General features: G+C 35.4%; 1 pseudogene across 1 annotated transcript in view; it reads right to left on the minus strand.

Annotated features, from left to right (window-relative positions):
* Window positions 1-23,735, minus strand: part of LOC143255233 (uncharacterized) — a 175,113-nt pseudogene that overhangs the window by 107,793 nt on the left and 43,585 nt on the right. Inside the window, exon 2 of the transcript XR_013030474.1 lies at window positions 21,637-21,793. The product of XR_013030474.1 is annotated as an uncharacterized LOC143255233 (transcript). The remainder of the gene's footprint in view (window positions 1-21,636; window positions 21,794-23,735) is intronic.

Consider the following 23,735-nt stretch of genomic DNA (forward strand, 5'->3'; position numbering starts at 1 on the left):
AACCCATTGTGCAACTTTGCGCTGAAACAACAAACAAAAAACATATAAAGTTGCGCATGCTGTCTTTAATGTTTTAGCACTGTCGCTCATTTTCTCAATACGTTATAGCATTTCATTAGAAACGCGTTTAATTGACCATGTGTTTGTGTTTCAGCAGGATGATGATTTAAGTATATGACTAACACAGTAAGTACCTAAAAGGAGAGAAAACAAAGAAACAGGCAGAACACAAAAACTTCTACCTTCAAATACCCAGAGATCATCAGTGACCAAATGTTTGACCTATACGAGTAATAAAGAGTTCAAGAGACAACTTGTGGAAATGTGTGACAAGCTAAAAGATGGTTAAAGGAACAATCCATGAACTTTCATCAATAATTCTGTGACCGAATGTTGACTAAGTGTCCTTCTCTGAAGAAAGCAAAGTACTTAGATAGCAGATAGTAATGCATTTAATTACACAAATTTGATACTCTCATTATAGTTCAGCCTATTCTAAGTCTGTCCAGATACTAATATTTTTTTTCAAAGGCGCGAGCCGGATAGCAATTTTTAAATGTACCTGTGAGCCACACCGTACGAAGAAAAATCAAATGAAAGTGAGTGTGATTTCCTTCGAAATATTTATTGTTATTGCAATAAAATTGGTGCAAAACATGATAGCAATACAATAAATAGTGAATGAATGTATTATTCACATAATATAATATTCACGAGGCCTGGCATGGCCAAGTGTGTTAAGGCGTTCGATACATAATCTGAGGGTACGGGTTTGAATCCCAATCACACCAAACATGCTTGCCTTTCAGCCGTGGGGCGTTATAATGTGACGGTTAATCCCACTATTCGTTGGTAAAAGAGTAGCCCAAGAGTTGGCGGTGGGTTGTGATGACTAGCTGCCTTCCCTTTAGTCATACACTGCTAAATTAGGGACGGCTAGCGCAGATAGCCCTCGTGTAGCTTTGCGCGAAATTTAAAATAACAAATATTCACGAAAAATAAAATGTTTTAGATCATTTATCGTAAAAGTAAAGTGGATCAGATCTATTCATAGTTAATAATCCATAGTTTAATATTACAAAAGTTTTAAGTTCATAAATTTATATGGATTTTTTTTCAATCCTGAATTTCCCATAGCGTGAGAAATGTGGCATTTTTTTTTCTCTGCGCATCCACTCTATAATTTATTTATCACGTCTCCAATAAGTACGAAATTTAACATATTTTGCTTACTATAACATCGTCATTGTTCAGTCAAAGCATAATTTTTTTAGCTTTCAATCCTGTTTGTTTACAAAACCATGAAATAAAAATCAGACCCCTTCGCCACACCGACCTGTCACATTCTCTCTTTCACGATTTGTTAATAGTTCTCATTTGTTAACATTTAATACGATATTAATTATAACCAATAAAAAAATCAAAGTTTTCATCTATCAAATAACGTATTATTGTTTTCTGGATAGAGAATTGTTAATTTATCTATTAGTACAAGCTTCATTTCCACTGTAACGTCTCTTGTCACATAATTTGAAAGTCTAAGGCAGTGATTATCAATATATACACAATAACAGTCAGTAAAACAAAAACAATAATTCAGATGAAAATGAAGTCACTATATTTTCTTCGTTAAAAGCAATTTAATTCCAGAATATTATCAGTTTGTAGGCACTCGTAGTTTTGGTTTTTTTTTTCTTCTAAAAAACATTAATTTGTGGGCGGTTCGTGAGCCGGATTCAATTATATTTCATGAACTCATCAAGAGCCGGACGCGGGCTGTACGTTTAGAACGAAACCTGAAACAAGAAGAAGACTTCTTTTCTTCTGTGAAGTATTAGTAATCTACATAGGAAATGCTGGTAATATTTCTTTGCTTCACCTCAAATGTTTCTGGTTTTACACACGAGAGATAGGTTTGGACTAAACTTCCCTATACATGATTAAATGCATGAATGCGTAAAACCTCTCATTTTTTGATCAGAACAATTTGCAATAATGTAAAATCGTGAAGAGTTGGCAAAAATTCAACATTTATTCACTGCGCAAACTAAAAAGCACCTTATCAAGACCAACATAACATTTTACGCTAGTGCAAGTTACTAGTAACTGTCATACAAAATTGGGTCTGGCAAGGCCAGGTGGTTAGACGCTGGACTCGTAATTTGAGGGTTGTAGATTCGAATCCCCCTCATACGAAACATGCTCGCTCTTTTAGTCGTGGAGGCGTTATAACGTTACAGGCAATCCCATTATTCGTTAGTAAAAGATAAGCCCAAGAGTAAACGGAGGATGGTGTTGACCGAGCTGCCTCCCTTCGAGTCTTACACTATTAAATTAGCAACGGCAAGCGCAAATAACCCTCATGTAGCTTTGCGCAAAAGTAAAAAATAAACAGACTTATAAAATTCTATATATACGTTGTGACTAAATTAAAATGTCTTAATAACACAAAATGCTAGCACTTCATATGGTACTGATTGATAACGATATCTGTACATCAGTTTATAGATCAATTTTTAATCGCGTTTAAAGAGAATTACGGAGAGATATTTACTCATGGCGATTATTTAAAGGTCAATTGTCCGCACGTCTCCAAGAATAATTCTTAGCGTGGTAAAAACTAAACGTGTATTTTGCAGATCTAAAGAGATATTCGGATACAGACAAGTGGTGGTTTTAAACTAGCAGTCTAAATGGAGACGCAGCTTTTAACGCAAAGAGAAAGAAAAAATCACAAATAAGACCGCCAGATAATTTAAATAGCGGCCCATTTTCACTCCTATAAATATGAATACAAATTTACCTGATTAATTAGTGACAATCATCTGACAGGTTTTTGCTGGGGACAGTTTACAATCTCATAAAGTGACAAGTCGTGATAGACAATGGTTATTACTTTGGTTTGTTTTGAATTTCGTGCAAAGCTACACGAAGGCTATCTGAGCTAGCCGTCCATAATTTAGCAGTGTAAGACTAGAGGGAAGGCAGCTAGTCATCGCCACCAACCGCCAACTCTTGAACTACTCTTTTATCAACGAATAGTGGGAATGAACGTCACATTATAATGCCCACACGACTGAAGGGGCGAGCATGTTTGGTGTGAGGGGGGTTCGAACCTGCGACCCTTAGATTATGAGTCAAGTGCCTTTAACCACCTGGCCATGCCGGGCCAATATTACTTTAGAACCGGACGTTCTTCATTCGTATAATTTACACCAAGCACGTGCCTATACCAAATCGCACATGTATGTTTAAACAAAAAATAAGGTGCATAATAGCTTGGGCTTCACGAATAACCGCGGATCCGTTGCCAAATATCCCTTAAAGTAATCATTTCTATCGTAGTAAATTATGTCAACATTTCGGCGATCGTTTCTAACACTTTTTTTTTTAAGAAAAAAAAAAGTGCACATAAACTTGTACATGGAAAGTTCATATAACATATTTGGTATCTCTGTAGAATGTACATGCGTTTAGAAAATGTAATACTTAACAATCGAATTTCACCTTCTTTCTTTATTTTCTATAACAAATTTAGTGTTGTACATTTATTTTAATGCCAACGTTTGTTTCAGTACAGTTGTTTTTTTTATGCATGTGACGTACATTGTTGGATGCGTATTGCGCAAGTTCCTCTTGTTCTGTAAATTCGTAGATTCTTAAGCGTAAGAATCAATAATATTTGTTTTATGAAAGCACTAGTGTTTTCGAACCTTGTTAAACATTCTAGAAATTTGTTGTAAACTATAAATCTACGCGCCAGGAAAGAGGAAAAATATTATTGAACAGCTACATACAGTGTGCTGTCAGCCTCAGAAGATAATTGTGATTAATGCTTATTAATCAGAAATATACAGAATTGGACCAGGAACGTTTTTAGATTTTAAACATTAGAAACCGTTCAACTTCAGTGAATTACTTCGAACTTTAGTATTTCTTGGAGAACATTAGATATCTTCGCCAGTAAAAATCAACTTGCAAGGGTGTGAGGCCAATGAAGCTTGCTAGTTCAATTGAGGTGTGCCAATATCAACTCAGAACTGATTTGCTGGTCGTAGATCTCGATCGTTGTCAAAATATTCAGTTCTAAACCGAATATGAGACTCAGTATAGTTTGTAACTTTGCAAAACTCTTGTAATACAAACCAGTATTTGTAATAATGGAAATGTGCTCATATTCTGGTTAAGCGCGGGCTTTCTTAACTTAATGGCAAAAAAATTCTAATGTAGATTATTCCCGGAAATGGAAAATAATGCAGAATAAACTGAAGTTAAACACAACGTAACATTTGTTTAAGCAGTGATTGTATCACTACTGATGTTGCAGATTTATGTGTTACGGTTTTATTCGATTACAGCACCTTCTAGTGGTTGATCCAATATATATTTATATTCATTGTTGCATTTCGGATACGAGAGCTCATATACCACCAGCGAGATAATCAACAGATGTTTTTGTCTTTAAAACAAAAGAGTCACTTTTAAAGACACTTTAACTACACGTATGCATGTAAATGTTTGATAATTTTCATTTTAATAACGTATAAAACAGTGCCTAAGTAGACTAAAACTAAAGTAACAGATATCTTTGGCACATCTAACGTAGGTAGATGAAATATTTAGTTCTTCAATTTTTGTGTAGATTATTCTATTTAGGAACGACAATAGAAAACCATTTATTCTAAGCATTTGTTTGACATTCACAACCTTTGCTTCCAAAAGGCTTTGATTTCCTCATAATTTAAACGCTCTATGTGGCAAGATTTTTAAATATTTAAGAAACACGTCGTTAAAACCATGTTATACAGAATTTAAAACTGCCAGACAGCAAAAGTATTTCTTTCAAGAATAAGTCAGTTTACGATTTTTATTTTTAGGCATAAAAGAATACAGAGGGCCAACCACAACACTTGGCACGCTCAAGTTTCAAATACATCCATGTTCTTCACCAAATTGTCTCAAATATTTTAACATTATGAATCTGTATTATACTCCAGTTTAGAGCTTTTGGGATGTTAAGTAAACGGATTCTCGAAACAGGAGAAGGGTCTAGTGTGTCTTCTTTTCACATATACCCCAATTCATTAAATTATGCGACTTTTGCAAGTATGAATCAAACGAGTCTAAAATGTCCCAGATTTTGACCAGATCAAGTAAGCTTGCTCAATAGAGGCAATACAGAGATAAAACTTCCACTGTTTTTCATTATTTTTTCTATTTTTTCTCACTACTGTTTTACAAGGTGTTATATATGTGTAAGCTAAAACATACTTTTTACAAGCTGCTACACGTTAATGCAATCGTTTGATAGAAACATATTACAAGATATTGTTAACGTCATCATTTTGCTACACTTCAATATTACCAAGTCTTCATCCAGGTTGTTTTTAATTAGCTCTCAACCCTCTGTCATGAACGTTTTTACTAAATCACCGCTGCATAATAAAAATTGTTTCAGACAAAAGTTCCCCGTTTGCTACGCAATTTCATTAATGGAAAAGTTGCTGTTGCTTTTATTAGTATAACTGCTTACATATCAATGGGGAGGGGGGACTTTAACGTAAAAATCAAGACAAATGGGGATTTTTCAGAAAGTTCCTCGAGATTTATATATTTAGTACGCTTGCATTTGTCTGTCCAGAACTTTTCTCGCAAATATCTCTATCAAACGCTACAAATCTCATATCGTTAGAAAGGCTTTTGTCCGAATAGTCGCGATTGCATATTGCCTTATCAATTTAAAATCACCTAACAAATTTTGCTTATTCAAACCAGGATGGCACATAATCATCATCATCAAGTGACGACTGCTTCGATTTCAACTTTAATTCTTTTATTTGCAACGTATTTCACACAAATAAAACGTAGCCCGCAAGTAACTTTTATCCTAAAAAATTAACATTACACTGAATACAATTTATATCGGCTTTGTCGACCTATTTACTTCTAAAATACGCAAGCGCAGTTTGTTCAAAAAACCATATGCTTATCATTTTGTGAACATGCGTTCAGACGTTTATGCATATTCAGCTAAGTTTGCCTTCATTACAACTCTACATTTACTTAGCTTTGCAATAATTTAGGTTCTATTGCTCATTTACAAAACTACTATAAACACCTTTTAGCCAATTTTTTTCTTTACTACGAGCTATACACCATTATAAATACTGTTACTTTATTATTTATTTTACTTGCAATTTTATTAAATAAACTTACGTCTAAGTGAGTTTGTTTGTTTCACCCCGTATTTTTTCAAATAGACAAGGTTTTATCGATATAACATATAATGCCTGCAGTAAAGCGTAGATTAAGTGGTATATGTGAAAATGTTACAATCAGAAAAATTCATGCGAAAAGCATTAACTCTACTTCAAATGTTTCGCAGATCGTGTACAGTATTGATATTAATATCTTAGAGACAAATAACTGTCGTATAATACCCACTTCAGCACACGATTATGATTTTAATGATTTGTTTTCAATGATGTTATAACGATATCAAGCAAGGCTTGTTATTGAAAGAACAAAAGAAAAATTAAAGTGTGAACGAGCTACCCAAACAGCTAATATTCAGTGATTATAAATTACTACTTCTTATATGTATGGGGTTTTCCTTTATATAGAAATGTCGCGCCCACCCGAAAAGCTTCTTATTTGAGAGTTCCCAGACCATTCGAATGTTGAAGTTGTTATCATAATTTTATAGGCACTTCGTGTTACCCGATTTGGTAAGCTAACCCCATTGAGTGAAGCGTAATGACGCATGTTAGAAGTATGCGGTAATAAGCAGTCGATAGTTGTTTAAGCCTACACATGTACCTCATGACTGATTATTTTTCGTACTTATATGGTTTGAAATAAACTGCTGGTTGTCACTAGGTCACTGTAAGCCTACCCAATTTGTGATCCTCGTGTTAGAACACTATAAAAAGTCTATAAAGACAAGAATTGTATCCGAACTACTAAAATGGTTAGAGAAAGTACATTTGATGAAAACGTATAATAATAATTAAGCAATACGTTACAATGAAGTCGTGACCTATGACTATGTAAAGAGCAAGCTATACTGAAATTTACAAACCAACTTTAATAAATTAATTTGCTAACCAGTACGTTGTTATATTAACGAAACTTCAATAAGTGGGGATGTGATATATAAATGGTGCGGCTCTGTTGTTGTTTTTTAAAGGTCAGCGTAATAATGCTTCGGCAGAAGAAACATCATAAAAACTATAAATATATACGAAATTCTAACTGAAAATAACATCATGCACAGAAAACTTAATATCTTACTTATTTTTCCTAATATACATGACACAGGAAAGTTGTTACTGCTCCACATTCCCAGAACCATGGTAATACATAAACAACTGCCACTTCCTGTAGTTTACAAAATTCAGCTGCAACTTTCTGTACTTCACAAGAAGCGGTTATCATTTCCTTTACTTTACAAGAAGTGTCTGCAACTTTCTGTACTTTACAAGAAGCATCTGCAACTCTCTGTACTTTACAAGAAGCATCTGCAACTTTCTGTACTTTACAAGTGTCTGCAACTTTCTGTACTTTACAAGAAGCATCTGCAACTTTCTGTACTTTACAAGTGTCTGCAACTTTCTGTACTTTACAAGAAGCATCTGCAACTCTCTGTACTTTACAAGAAGCATCTGCAACTTTCTGTACTTTACAAGAAGCATCTGCAACTTTCTGTACTTTACAAGAAGCATCTGCAACTTTCTGTACTTTACAAGAAGCATCTGCAACTTCCTGTACTTTACAAGAAGCATCTGCAACTTCCTGTACTTTACAAGAAGCATCTGCAACTTCCTGTACTTTACAAGAAGCATCTGCAACTTCCTGTACTTTACAAGAAGCATCTGCAACTTTTGTACTTTACAAGAAGCATCTGCAACTTTCTGTACTTTAAGAAGTATCTGCATACTAGTTATTTAATCTTCCAACTTTAATGTGGTCAACCACATTTATGAACTTCTTTCAATTATAATATTTTTGGAAGTGATAAAGCGATCAGAGCGAAGAATATCTCACCGCCGTGCAATCCGAGGTTTTAAAAAACTGGGTCACTAGTCAACATTGAAATTATGTCTTGATTCTTGTCATTATAATTCAATACAAATATAGAAACCACATCTAACAGTGACTTCGATGACGAATAACTTCCTCATATGTAGTGTTCAGAGAAAATGTATGTCTCCAGCTTACATGGGTCAATCCTATTCAGCGCAGAAGTTAATGTTTGAGAATCCTAACTAGCCATAACACAGATAAAGTTGATATTTGAGAACCATAACTAATTACAACACAGAAGTTGGTATTTAAGAACCCTAACAACACAGCAGTTATTGTTAACTACAAAAGCATATACATCAAAAACATTCAGCCAACTGTGGATAAAACAGTCAGATACGAAAACGAAGTCTGAAAAGCAGAAAAGTCATATGGTGGGGAAGATGTCTGCATTTCTTTCATTCGACGATGAGATATAACAGAAGAGACACGGGTGTTTAATTGTTATCTACACTAAACACACGACTAACATGCCATAGTGGGATTCCCTTATTCAACTACATGATTTTAAGATAGGCTAAAAGTACAACATATTTTCAGGCAATTAGACTAAAAAGAACACTGAGGAAAAAGTATTGGTAAATGACGGTTAAGTGCCAAGTGTTCTATTCAACTCTATATATGTACATACGAAAAAAAGTAGGACAAAATACAGGTAGTATGTTCCTACTGACTATTCATACTGACTAGTTCAGTAGTTCCCAACCTTTTTTATGCCCTGCACCCCTAAAAAAATTTAATATGTTCTCGCACCCCTCACAGTAATTATTTATTTAAGAATAAAGGTGAAGGTGGCCAAAACAAATGTTATTTCGCACCTCCTGGAACACTATCTCGCATCCTTGGTTGGGAACCACTGGTCTAGTTGATTTACATGACAAATGTTTTCATTACATACACATATGTTGTTATCTTTAATGCGATTAAAACATAATTCGATTATTCTTATATACGAGTTATGAAGAAAATAATATGACTCATCAAGAACAAGTTACTTCTAAACACTAAACGAATTTCATAAACGAAAAGTAAGAAGTTTGATACGTTCTTTGTAACAATGTTAGTTCTGCATACGGCACATCATTACAATGATCACCGTATAAATTAAAGTATTTATCGAGTTTTATATGTTTTGAATCTTTCGTAAAATTTAATATATTTTTTCTTGTATGTTCTGTGTGTGTGTGTGTTCAATAATAACTATATTTAACAGCTATACCGCATTGCGCAGATGGTGAACACAGCGAAAAACATTAGAACATACGTTACAGCTAGAATATTATTGTAGATCTGTGTTGCAATCTGGCCTCGGATTACGAGTTCGAATCCCTGTCACACCAAACATGATAGCTCTTTCAGCCGTGGGGACGTTACAACATGACAGTCAATCCCACTTTTGTTTGGTAAAAGAGTAGCCCAAGAGTTGGCGGTGGGTGGTGGTGACTAGCTGCCCTACCTCTAGTTTTAAGCTGCTAAATTAGGTACGGCTAGCGGAGATAATCCTTGTGTAGCTTTGCGTGAAATTAAAAACAAACAAATGTTACAACCTACGTCATTAGTTTCCGTCATGACGGAGAATGGTCGAATGTTGTTTTTCTATGTTGTTTTCTTAGTGCAACGCTAAACGACAGACTCGTTCTGCGCTCTGTACATTGCGAGGGAATCAAGTCCCGGATTTTAAAGCTACAAGTTCGTAAAACCACTGAGCCATTGGAGGGCTGCGATCGAAAGATTTAAGGTTCACGTTTATCCTTTATTCGGTCCACAGACGAGCAAATCTATTGCGGCGGCAGGTGATGGTGAACGATTGGTTAAAAATTGGATATATCTAAAACCCTGGAATTTGCTGCATATTTAGTACATGTGGACACATGCCGTTGTTGAGGCTGAAACCATAACTGTTAATAATTACACGACTCCATTTCACCATCACAAAAATGGCTAACAGCATTACACTATTGTAGTTATTAACCCTTAACTACTAGTGGTTACTTATGCGTCTTCCCCTGCTGGTACAGCGGTCTGTTGACGGATTTACAACGCTAAAATCAGGGGCTCGATTCCCCTCGGTGGACTCAGCAGATAACCCGATGTGGCTTTGCTATAAGAAAACACACAAACACACATACTTTAGCGTCAATTTAATTTTTTGCTTCTACCTTCGCTTCTATAATAATGTCAATCAATTTCGTGTGCTCCAAAGTTCCTGGCTTCAGTTTAACTGCGATCACTGGTTTGTTAAATGAACACACAAGTGTTAATCACTTGATGACCAGTGTTAATTGCTGGCTTTTCGGATATTCTCACCAAGTTACACAGAACTCAACCATCTTCCCAAACTCTTCCTAATTTTGAACTAATAGATGAGAAAGAATACAAACAGCTTACACGTTCACCTCCAGCTTGTGGCATACTCTATTTATTTTTTTAATTTCGCGCAAAGCTAAACGTGGGCTATCTGCGCAGACATTTAATTTAGCAGTGTAAGACTAGAGGGAAGGCAGCTAGTCATCACCACTCATCGCCAACTCTTGAACTGCACTTTTATCAACGAATTGGGATTGACCGTCACTTTATAATGTCCAGACGGCTGAAAGGACGAGTATGCTTGATAGGACTATGATTCGAACCCGCGACCCTCAGATTACGAGTCTTGCATCCTAACCACCCGGCCATGACAGGCCCTATACTGATTTGTTATGCAGTTAAATTACTTTTTCGGAATTAAAACAAATCAATGCAAAACACCACATATAATTATCATACTATTCGAGAAGCCAATGCTGTTTTACACTAAATAATCTCTTTTGTGTTTGAATAAAAAACACTTTCATAGCACATAACACACATCACGGTTGCCAAAATAATAACTAGAAAATGCAATCAATCCATTCATCACATGAATCAATCTGATTTTTCTTAGGTTGTTCAAATGAAACGTCTTTATACTGTCCCAGTTATTTGCCTATAATATACGTGTCTTTATTTGTATACTTTTTTACTTAAAAACTTACTTCATTTTATTCGGTCGTTTGCCTATAATACATTTATATATATACTACTCTACACTCCTACGTATTTTCTTATTTTTCAAATAACTCATCTATTTCCTCTCTTTCTAGATTAATCCGATTTCCTCTCCGAGAATGTTTCTGAAGAAGCAAATTTAACATATCTCTTCTATAAAAGAAACGTTTCAGTTACTAGTTCTTCCATGTGCCTCTCGGCTCGTTTATTATAGCTGATGCCTTTTCTAAGAAATGTCTTTATTGAACAGTACCTTTGTGGACTGGTTTGGTTTGTTTTGAATTTCGCGCAAAGCTACACGAGGGCTATCTGTGCTAGCCGTTCCTAATTTAGCAGTGTAAGACTAGAGGGAAGTCAGCTAGTAATCACCACCCACCGCTAACTCTTGGGCTACTCTTTTACCAACGAATAGTGAGATTGACCGTAACATTATATAACGCCACCACGGCTGAAAAGGCGAACATGTCTGATGTGACGGGGATTCGAATCTTCGAACTTCAGATTACGAGTCAAGTGCCCTAACCATCTGGCCATGCCTGGCTACTTCACAGGTAAATGGTATATCTGATAATCTACTGAACATACTAACAGAAAAAAGATGAAAACTAGTTGTTTTTTATTGAACTTACAATTTGTGAAGTTATGACTGCTATATTTGTAAACAGTTCATGAACAGAATTAAAACTTCTGTTATTGTTTATATACATAATATTTAACTGCAGCGTTAATCAACCATGAATGTGCCGTTTTTAATAACTGATTACAATAATTACTTACTAGGTTTGCACTGAAAATGTTTTTGTCTTATCACAATCGCATTTATTCTGAATTATGTACCACAAACACAGGAGTAGTTTCATATAAATAATTTATAATCACGTATAAATCCAGATATATATAATTTATTTATCGAGTACATTTTTGTACAGAAATATGGTAAAATAAACTTTTGTTTTGTTAATATATAAGTAGTGGCTATTCAAAAGCAAAATATAAACCTGACTTTTATTTTTAAGTCGCTTATAAAAAACGTTATGTGATTAGAGGATACAAAAAATAATTCTACCATCAACGATTCAAGTATAGATATCCAATGTACTTATAAACTATTTGTATAATATGCACACATATATATATCTGTTATAACATCAAAACTCTTTCAAAACTTTCACACACATAAATTTTCAGGATGATAATTCTTCGAAATTAACGCTATGTTATTCAGAATGTAACGTAATAAACAATGGGAGTATTATACTCTCCGTGCCCCACTGGGACAGCGGTAAATTGTCGGATTTACAACGCTAAAATCATGGGTTCGATTCCTCGATGGACACAGCAGGTAGCTCGATGTGGCTTTGCTATATGAAAAATACACACATTAGAACTCCTCACCAGTGTTGTCACATTCGCAGTTTTTCTGCAGAACTGGTCTACTTGGATAAGAGGGAAACGTGAAATATTAAAGAGTTGGTACTTTTTCAAGGCTACTTATAACAGCAGACGTGAATTTGAGGCTATATTTGATGTTTCTCATAAAAGCGTACAACATACAAAAGTTTTTAAAGTGCAAAAAAATTACCTATTAGCCAAACAGAATTGTGTAAGTACTTTGTGTCTTTACTGATAAAAACAGAAAATATAATATACAGTTAGGACATGTGTCAATAAACATTTTTCGATATGGGCTCATTTCAGGTTTGTCTTATGAAGGACATGAATACCAGTTAGTAGCTAAATTATGTGAATCACGTCACTAACCTCAAACACTGGTGTTATATCACCTTTAATCCATTTTAAAACGACAAAGAAACTGCAAAACTTATTTGTGCAGCGTAGTTTTAAAGATGCAGTAGTAATAATAAATTAAATATACATGCTAGATTTGGTACACAAGGGCTATCTGTGTTAGCTGTCCCTAACTTGACAGTTATGAACTAAAGACACTCAACATCCCACATACTACCAACTCTTGGGGCACTAACACATAGTGGTGTTGACCACCACCGTATAAAGGACAAATACGTTCAATGTGATGGCGATTCGAACCCACGACCATCAGAATGCCCTAATCACTAGATGTATACATTTTGGCCTTCAATTGTTGTAAGTATATTTAAAATCACATAGTCTACTGTACTAGCAGAGAGATGTCCATTTCAGTGGTGCTTTGTTGCATTACACTTACCTCTGAAATCCTTGTTGCAATCGTATCAAAACAGTTGGTAAAGTGTATGCACAGCCAGAAAAAAAAAAAATTGTTCACTTTACATTCCATTTACCTTTATTATTCTTTCTCTGCTACTAGAAAATGGGAGCTTAAGCAAGGAAAACATCATCTGTGTTTAGCATTGAGCAGATTGAGGGGTGTGGTGGGGGTACCTGGTGTACTAAAGTAGTGCAGCTTGTATTGGAGGAAGGGTATTTGATTAAAGACCTGTGTCCGATCGTGTTTGATATGCTCTTGACCATTAGCTTGGTCATACAAGAGTATACTAGACTCAGATTTTGTAAACAGGTGCAAGATGTTCCTGTGACTTCATCAAAATACTTCTACATATCTCGTGCCGTTGTTTCACCCAGCACTCCTTCCACCTCGCGAGTTGCTGAGAATCTTAAGATCGTCCTTGTGGCATAGGCAACCCACAGCTCAGTGATCTTGGTGTTCTGGACTAATGCCACAAATACTGCTACTAGTGTCAGATGTGCATATTAACACCGTACTTCACATCATCCTGCACACGTGGCAGGATTCAGATATCAGCCTCCTTTTGCAAGACCAGTGGCTCCTCTGGACTGAGAAAACCTTTATAATGTATGTGAATGGCTTGATTATCAATTTCAAGAACTGATCCTTTGGCACTCGGGAGGAAGAAATATCATCTTCGTTTTGTCTTCTTCAAGTCAGAAAAGTAATTTGGGATTCTATTTTTCATTTTGGTGGAAGGAATACTTCCAATTACATCAGTTCCAGTTGTTCCAGACAGATATGGTACTGAATTGTCAGGTTATTCAGTTTGAAAAGTAGTGCAATTTGACATTCCATACAGGTCTCTTAAATACAGGACAATGATTCATCAAATGCTGTGCTTGCTTAGAGTTCTACTACTACTACTGACATCCTGTTTTCCAAATGTCTTTGTTTCTCTCACTTTATTGTAAAGAGACACAAAGAACTAATAACGATAATTGTCCTCTTGTTTGGTTAGTTCTTCTCTCAGTTTAGCTAGCAGACACTTGGCGTAATTTTAAAAGCACATTCCCGGAAACGGGTACTAAGTTAAAGTGTTAGGATCACATGTAAAGCCTCCTAAGCTGTATGCCTGTCATAGAAGAAACATCTTTCACTCCAAGGGGCAGTACGTTCTGTACTTTGATGAATGTGCGTTTTGAAGACACCAGTATTTTCTACATGAGGTGTTTTCCTTTTCTTTGTTCACTGGAGTCATGTTTGGTTGAAATTCAGTCTACAAAAGTTATACAACTTACCAATGTGTTGTTGAAAAGTTGCCTGAATGTCCTCAACATCTAGTGATCATTCCACATCTAATGAGTTTAGCAAGAAGTCGATCTTGTGAAAGACCACGATACTTTCAGCAATGGTCTTGTAGCATGCTTCATCTGTCCCACATGTTGAGTCAGGAGTCCTTGTCCTCCTGACACAGAACACAATGTACTACACGTTGTATATGTAAGGTACTAGGTTTTTGAAACCCTACTACCTGATATACTTTGGACATCTTTATTTATTCAAAACCTCTAGTGTATCATATAAAAGTAGATACAAAGAGAAACAAAAGGTAGTTAGAAGACAATAGTGTTAACATTATATATATACAGGTTGTCGTTATATATGAGGCTAGTAGCCTGATGTCTATACAAGATTCACACATGGTGGACTTGCTACACCCTAAGCGACAGGCAGTAAGATTGATTGTTTACTAAAACAAAAATATAAGAAAATGAAACTATAACATTCAACAAAGACAATATAAATATGTAATAACAGAAGCTCAAAGTGATAATTTGTGACCATTTTGTAAAATAGTTGTCATAGGACAAATTTCCAATGAACTTACAGCTGAAAACCTTTATTAAGTGTGAGCAAGATGCCATAAAAGCACACTTATTTCATATTTTTCACCTATCTGCTGGCCTACATGACCGCATCTTTAGGATAAAACTATAGTAACAAAGTAATGATGTTTTTCTTTACTTATTGATGTCTATTTGTTTGTTAAATTTTCGCGCAAAGTTACTCGAAGGCTATTTACGCTCGCTGTCCTTAATTTTGAATTGATAGACTAGAGGAAAGGCGGCTAGTTAACAAAACCCATTTGCAACTCGTGGGCTACTTTTTGTCAACGAATAATAATACTGATCGTCATATTACGTTCCTCAATGGCTAAAAATTCGAGCATGTTCGGCGACAGGTATTAATCTCGCGATCTGAAGAATGCCAGTCAAGCACCCCGATAACCAGGCTAAACGATGCCACTTTTTTTAGCAGATTTCTTTATCTCTTTTTTTTCTTATTATTTGCGATATACCAGAATTAGTGTCTTAGTAAATGAATCAAACAATAATCAAGTTCAAACTTAGTTTAATATCAGAAACATTGTCTAGTTTTGATGTATCTTTGTTTTATAACCACTATCCGAATTTGGTAACACAACTTCTTACCCCTTTAACAGAACTTAAACATTTTCTGAGAAAAAGGTTATTTAGCCCTCACACTATATACATATTACAATTGCCTCACAAGATCTTGGTACAGCAAAGAGTAATACATACGTAAGTATAAACACACACAACAAAAATCTAGTGCTGCAACATAGTCATGGTGTTAAAATCAAACTACAGTAATTAACTATCATACAACATTTGGTAGGTAGTAATAAAGCGCTTTAATAAAACGTGTCTTCGTACAGAATACCATGAGTAGTCGTTTCATTTTCCATCTGTTCAAGGTATGCGACGGTTGAACAAAAGGTATGACTTATCGTGGCGAACCCGTACCTCACAGACCTAGTTTTCAGACGGAGATTCGTCTTGATTATGTTTGTACTGTTGCCGGGATAACAAGGATGCATTTTGTTAGTGAATTTTCACCTGTTACAAAACGCTGCACTTTGTCAACACTGGTTGGGCAAGACTTGTTGCATGTCTCGTTATGGAAGTTAATTCATATACTTTCGTTTTCCATTAGCATTAATTGCAAAAAATAATACATGGGAAATTATAAATCTCCGATTTGAACATATATTTAGGGTCTAAATATATATATTAGCACATTGCATGTGAAGTGGATGTTACACACATTTTCCAAAAGCTAGCAATATCTGGTGACATCACATATCTTCAAAACATAAAACAATATTAAATGTAAAACTAACTATAAAAATATGATTCTCTTTTTAACTTTATCAACAATACTTTCACGCTACTTTTTGTTTGATAATGCTCAACAAAATACATTGTCGCTTAGCAACAATGCTAGCACCTAAGTGATTTTAGATCAACTATAGTGCTTATGCTGAACGCAGAATATTCGTGTTGATCTGTTAGAAAGGTTTTATTACTTGTAATTTTCGATAACCTCGGTAATATAACAGCAAAATAGTTTAATTCAGAAGATTTATGACACCGATTTGTAACCAAAAGTAAAATAAATTTTACCAAGTTGTGTTTCAACTTTGTATTAAATTAGACTACAAAAGGGTCTATTATTAAGGTTACAGAGTCAGTGTTCACAACGTTTTAAATGGTGGATAGACGGTTAATAACTAAACATTTTTGGTGTTTTAACACATATACTACCCAGTTAGCTTTAATTTTTTTGTTTACAATTAAGCACAAAGCTACACAATGAGCTATCTGTACTCCAGCCACCACGGGTATCGAAACCCGATTTCTAGTGGTGAGTCGTTACACCACTGCATCTTCTTCTTCCAGGTGGCACAGTGGCATGTGTGTGTGGACTCACTGTGCTTAATTCTAAACAATCTACTTCCTGACCTAGAATACAGTGAAAAGATTTTGTGTTACAACAAAGCTGCATTTAAGCTATCTGCTGTGTCCACCAAGGGCGATCGAACCTTTGATATTCATCATTGTAAATCCGAAGAATTACCTCTGTTCCACCAGAGAGACACAATGAAAAGGCTCTATGCTACTATTTAAGTCTCTTTCAGACACGTACGGACATTTGTTCGTGACGACATTTCATTTTTTTTTGCGTATATGTTACAAAAATTGTGGTGGTTAATTAACTACTTCGAGACTGATGAAACAAGTAAAAAGTGTGTGCGTTTTGAAGGTACAGACAGATTTGTTTCAGTTAAGTTCAATAATTTTCGTTAATCATTCAACAATGGTTTCCTGTCATTCCTTACACGCCTTGTTCTAATTTATTTCGTACGACCGCGACATTACATAGGTTGTGTGTGTGTCACGTGACTTGCTGTTTTTGCACGTTCAAAATTGATTTAAACTGACGCCCCCTATATTAGGCATGTCTCGAATATAAAAATACAAAAAAAGACGTTACAAACTGCGATAAATAATAAAATATTTTATCAACGTACTCGAACATACATAATTTTATTATTAAAAAGTTTTTATTAACAAACAGCTAAAACAAAATTTTGACTGTTTCAGTTTTGAAAAAAAAAAAACATCCGCTTTCTGAATGTTTTATATGTAAAACACAAAAGTGGAATTTCCTTATGTTTAAACAAATACAAGAATTGCACAAATGTGTGTATATATACTATATTGTGAGATTTAATCTCCAAATTCAGTATTGATTTATCCAATATAACGTTCATAAAACATTTTAAAATGATTTTTTTTTATTTTCAACCGTCATGATATACTATTTTCTTTAAATCTAATGGAATGATCGTATAAAAAATGCACAGTTTTTCGCCTATATTTAATTGTTAAAAATGTGATACAAGCTTGAAAATGTGGAAAAAATACATAGTTATTTACAAGAGATGCAGTTATACACTAATACGCTCATAACAATTTCAAAGGATCAATTTGACCACACGTGGTCTCCATGATCCCTTAAAAGAACAATTTCCAACACACCAGAATGTATATGTATGCATACACACGTTAATTTTTATAACGAGACTTGATAGAAGAAATAAAAAAGGAAGTCGCCACAAAGAGCATATTGTTTACATAGTGTAGTTCAGCTCAAAGCACATCAACTTAACACCCAGTGTATAAAAAGAATGTACTAGCCCCAACGATTAACGTCAGACTCCTTGTGACCCTTCTCATCTGAGCCTGTTACCATTCGAGAGCAAAAAATTAAATAACTGCAACATTCCTGCCTTGTCAACAAGTGATACGTATTAAGTGTATATCCTTATATGTTAATAATTTAGTATTTCGAAGAGTCGCTGCCTAAATAAATATCCCTAACAACTTGGATGAGTCGGTAAGGTTCATTCGACTACAGGACAGAGATTTGAATTACACGATTACTAAACAATTCTCGTGTAACAGATGGGCGCCACAAGAAACATGCTCTACACTGATGTCTGTACTGTTTTATATAGTTTTTACCTAAAGACATCACGGAATCAACTACCAAATACGGTTTTCTCTTACTTTTATACACTTTTTATTAAACTGATAAAGTTGACGCTGCCATATTCTGACGACACGAGAAAAGAATTAATAATTCTATATCTCTCATCATTTCAAATTCAAAACTTTCGCAATCCAATGAACATGTAAAGTTAATAGATCTAAGTAACTGGACACTTTGGTTTTGAATAACGTAATTATATTCCTAATGTTTTATATACAAACAAACATCAGTTACACAAATTGTACTGACACCACGAGTTAATGGTGAATGGATTTCTACTGGTATATTCAACTGACATTCATTCTTACCATCGTGTCCAAACTGGAATTTGAAGTAAAGGCCTTCCAAGTCACTCGCCAAGTTTGCCGTATGCTTAACGCTACGTCTTCCTTTACCATATATATATATATATATATATATATATATATTTTATTTCAAGTGTCAACTGACGTATCCATCGAACAGAGAATCAAATAGCATCTGAGATGGATCGTGCCAAGTTACAGAAGAGCAGAAATCTAAAATGAACTGAGGTGCGCAGTAGCAGATAAAGGAACAAGTTAAAAATTGCTACTATATATAGCTCATACCAAACAATAATGAGAAGAAAAAAAAAAGACAATATACAACACACACACACACACACACACATAATCTTCTTGCGCCCTTTTCAAAATCTTAAATACACATCAACAAAACAGTACGAAGAAAATTTTATAAACTGAGTAAGAAATGAATTACAAATATTATTTGTTCTTCAAATAAGAGTAGCTTTGTGAAACAGTTAATAATCAACAAATCATAACATCTAAGAATATATCCAAGGGATGAATCAATCAACAAATCCGACTCGGGCCATTGGATATATCATTAGATGTTACGAGGTCTGTTCAAAAAATACGCGGACTGACGTTATAAAACAAAATGTACTTTATTTAGAAGTTACAGGTCTGGGACCCCTTCAAAGTACTCTCCTCCCCAACGCACACACTTATCCCAACGGTGTTTCCACTTGTTGAAACAGTCCTGGTACGCTTCATTTGTAATGTCCTCCAGCTCCTTCGTCGCATTTGCCTTAATCTCGGGAATCGTCTCAAATCTTCTTCCTTTCAAGGGTTTTTTTGAGTTTGAGGAACAAGAACAAATCGCAAGGAGCAAGGTCAGGTGAGTAGGGGGGTGGGGAAGAACAGTGATCGAGTGTTTGGCCAAAAACTCACGAGTTCTGAGGGCTGAATTTCGCAGCAACGCGGTGCATCTTTAATTTTTCGGTCAAAATCTCGTAACAAGATCCAACTGATATCCCACACTCTTCAGCAAGCTCCCTGACAGTCAGACGTCGATTTGCCCGCACCAGGGTGTTGATTTTGTCGACGTGTGGGTCGTCAGTTGACGTGGAAGGACGTCCAGGACGCTCATCATCTTCAATGGACTGTCGACCATCTATAAAACGTTCATGCTACTTGAAACATGCCGTACGCTTCATAGCAACATCACCGTAAGCCGTGTTAAGCATAGCAAAAGTTTCAGTCGCAGATTTTCCAAGTTTAACACAAAATTTCACAGCAAGTCGTTGCTCCTTCAGGTCATTCATTCTGAAATCCGCCAAACGAAAAAAATCGCACTTCACTTAAAACCGCGTAGCTAATACACAAATGAAAATATCTGCAATCGGGAAATGGCGTCGTAATCAGCTGATCTGTGCAAACCTAGCGACACCAAGCGGATTCCCCTGGAACCAACTGGTGCCGCACAATTCAAACAGTCCGCGTATTTTTTGAACAGCCCTCTATACTGTAAGAGCAAACAAAACAATCAAACAAACATATTAGTCAATCGAAGAATCTGACTCAGGACCTTGGACATATCATTAGATGTTACGCCGTAAGAGCAAACAAAACAGTCAAACAAACATATTAGTCAATCAAAGAATCCAAATCAGGTCCTTGAATATATCATTAGATGTTATACTGTAAGAGTAAAGTTTGTTTGTTTGTTTTTAATTTCGCACAAAGCTACGCGAGGGCTATCTACGCTAGCCGTCCCTAATTTAGCAGTGTAAGACTAGAGGGAAGGCAGCTAGTCATCACCACCCACCGCCAACTCTTGGGCTACTCTTTTACCAACGAATAGTGGAATTGACCGTCACATTATAACGCCCCCACGGCTGAAAGGGCGAGCATGTTTGGCGCGACCGGGATGCGAACCCGCGAACCTCAGATTACGAGTCCCACCCCTTAACACGCTTGGCCATGCCGGGCCCTGTAAGAGTAAACAAAACAATTAAATAAACATATTAGTCAATCAACAAACCCTAGGACACATTCTCAGACACTACGCTCTAAGTGCATTTATACACTTCCAAAGCTATTTACCAAACATATGAGAAAACGACACACATACACATACAAATAAAACAGTTGAAACAGAAATAATGCGCGCAAATGTTGAGCTATGTTAATTGAACATATGATTCCAAACAAAAATTTCATGATTAATTACTAAATTTTTTTTCCTACTGAGAAAAATATTAAAATCTTGTTTAAGGTTAATAAATAGCTTAATTACATAATTACAGCAGAGTTGACCAGGTTTACTGTCACATAGACAGCCATAGCAGCTAATAAATAATCTTTTCTCACACCTCATGATCTCATAAGGAATAACGTATATATATACACGTATTTATTTTTGTCAGTTAAACACAAAGCTACACGATGGACTGTCTGTGCTGTGCCCACCACGAGTATTAAAACTCGGTTTCTAGCGTCGTGAGTTCGTAGACATACTGCTGTGCCACTGAGAGTGGGGGCAGCAAGTGTGGAGATTTTGTTTTAGTGCTTTTACATTCAAACCTTATTCGTGTACACGTAAGTCATGAAAGAAATGGAACTAATCCACACAAACAAACTTACCTTGGAGCATACTTCTGTAAGCGACATCTGTAACAGTGAAGATGTGTGGAGGCACTTCATGTCTCTTTTTCCCTTTGTACAGATCAATCACCTTCTCTGTGTAGATCGGAAGCTTCCTGTATGGATTAACCACCACACAGAACAGCCCAGAATACGTCTAGAAAAAAGAAAACATACTGTTTAAGATTACACGTTTCTTTGTCAGCTATCAAGATAATGAAATAACCATGAGAAGCGAAAAATTCTTTATCTCCAAACCGCTAAAACAGTTAAAACTTCTAGTATAAGATTAATATCTGCTATTCACCGTATAATATATAATAGTCAAAACGGACTCTATGATAACTTGATTTACTTGAAAGGGTTCTGTAAAACCTAAACAAAAATATTCCGTATTGTCCTATTGAAACTCACACACATATGCATATATCCATAGCGTGGCGACATCATTAGAGTTGGTGAGCGAGAAGGGACGGGGTCCAATACAGAATTTTCGAAATGAAAATTTAAAAAAATTACGTGATGAAAGATGCCTAAAGAAAACCTAAACGAAAGTTGCAACTAGCGAGTTTTTACATAAAACTTACAAAAAACACATTGAAAATGAAATTCACAATTTCGTCCATCTATAAACTGTGAGGTATGCAAACCAAAACAGTTTGCTTTGTTTTGAATTTCGCCCAAAGCTACACGACGGTTGTCTGCACTAACCTTCCATAATTTAACAATGTAAAACTAGAGGAAGGTAGCTAGTCATCACCACCAACCACCACATCTTGGGCTAGTATTCTACTAACGAACAGTGAAATTGACCGTCATATTAGAATGCACCCAGGACTGAAAAAGCGAGCATGTTTGATATGACAGGGATTCGAATCAGCCACCCTCAGATTGCGAGTCAGCGCCCCCAACTACCTGGCCATACCTAGCCTGTTGCAAATCGAAACAGATATCCAAGTCTCGCGCCACTAAATGTTTTGCTGGGTTACGTTTATAGTATCATTTAAAAAGACCAAACTCAGTTAAATATACGAAAAATAATCTTAAAACCTATGTTTCACGAAACCTATCACGGTAGTCATTGAGATGTCTCTTCTTAGCTTGATCCTATGTATTTAAAATATTAGACCATAATCAAAAAGTAAACTGGCTTTTCTTTACAAAACGACGGATGTTGTAGGTCAGACACCAAGTAGTTAACCACAGACATATATATTGTGGATACAACGTATTGGTCAATGTCCTTCTTCAGTAATCACTAACTGAACAATAAATCTTTTCTTCACAGTTGATCGAAATTTTTCTCACTAGTTTTATCTTGTTGAAAACTCTTCCACCTTCAACTGAAATTAGTGAAGCCTAACAGATATATATTTTAATTAATGTACATCTTGTCGGTAAATGTACAGAGGATGAATGTGTATTGGATCAGGAAATGTTAAACACATTATGCAGCAGAATTAATAGCTGTAAAGTTGCTTTTTGCCGGATGGTTTCGCATTCGATTCGACAAACCAAATTTCCCACGATGGGATAAACCTTACGTGCTTGTTCACTACTAATTATTAATTTTCGGTATAACCGGTGGTGGACTAAATAAAAATTTTAAATGAAAAATAAAAAAGGAGTGCAGAATTTGGTTTTGCATTTGGTATTAAAAATTCCTTCTTATTACTCGGTAAAAATCTAGCACTTGCATTTCGATTCAAGATGGATTTTCAAAGTCCTTAACTGCAAATAATAAAAAAGCCCTTCAATGAAATCTGGCCAACAAATTAAAAATAATGCACTGATGAGCAAAAATACACTGCAAAATTTCAGGATACTGAACGGCTTTGTATTTGGTGAAACAAATGTTGCACCATCTGAAGAAATTTCCGTGTTTAAAAGTACAATCGGCAATAATGCAACGTGACTTTCCATTTTTTTTAGACCAAGAGACAGTTTTCCGTTCGGTAAACCAACAAAAAAAAACATGTTCAATTCACTGAAATTTTAAACTTGTTTCTTTAAGAACTGAATAATCGAATTTTAACAAATAAATCCGATTAGAGAAACGCTACACCTCTCCCTTCATCGTAAGCCAACGCCACTAATGT

The sequence above is a fragment of the Tachypleus tridentatus genome, chromosome 7 (assembly GCF_004210375.1).
Source record: "Tachypleus tridentatus isolate NWPU-2018 chromosome 7, ASM421037v1, whole genome shotgun sequence".
Taxonomy (NCBI): Eukaryota; Metazoa; Arthropoda; class Merostomata; order Xiphosura; family Limulidae; genus Tachypleus; species Tachypleus tridentatus.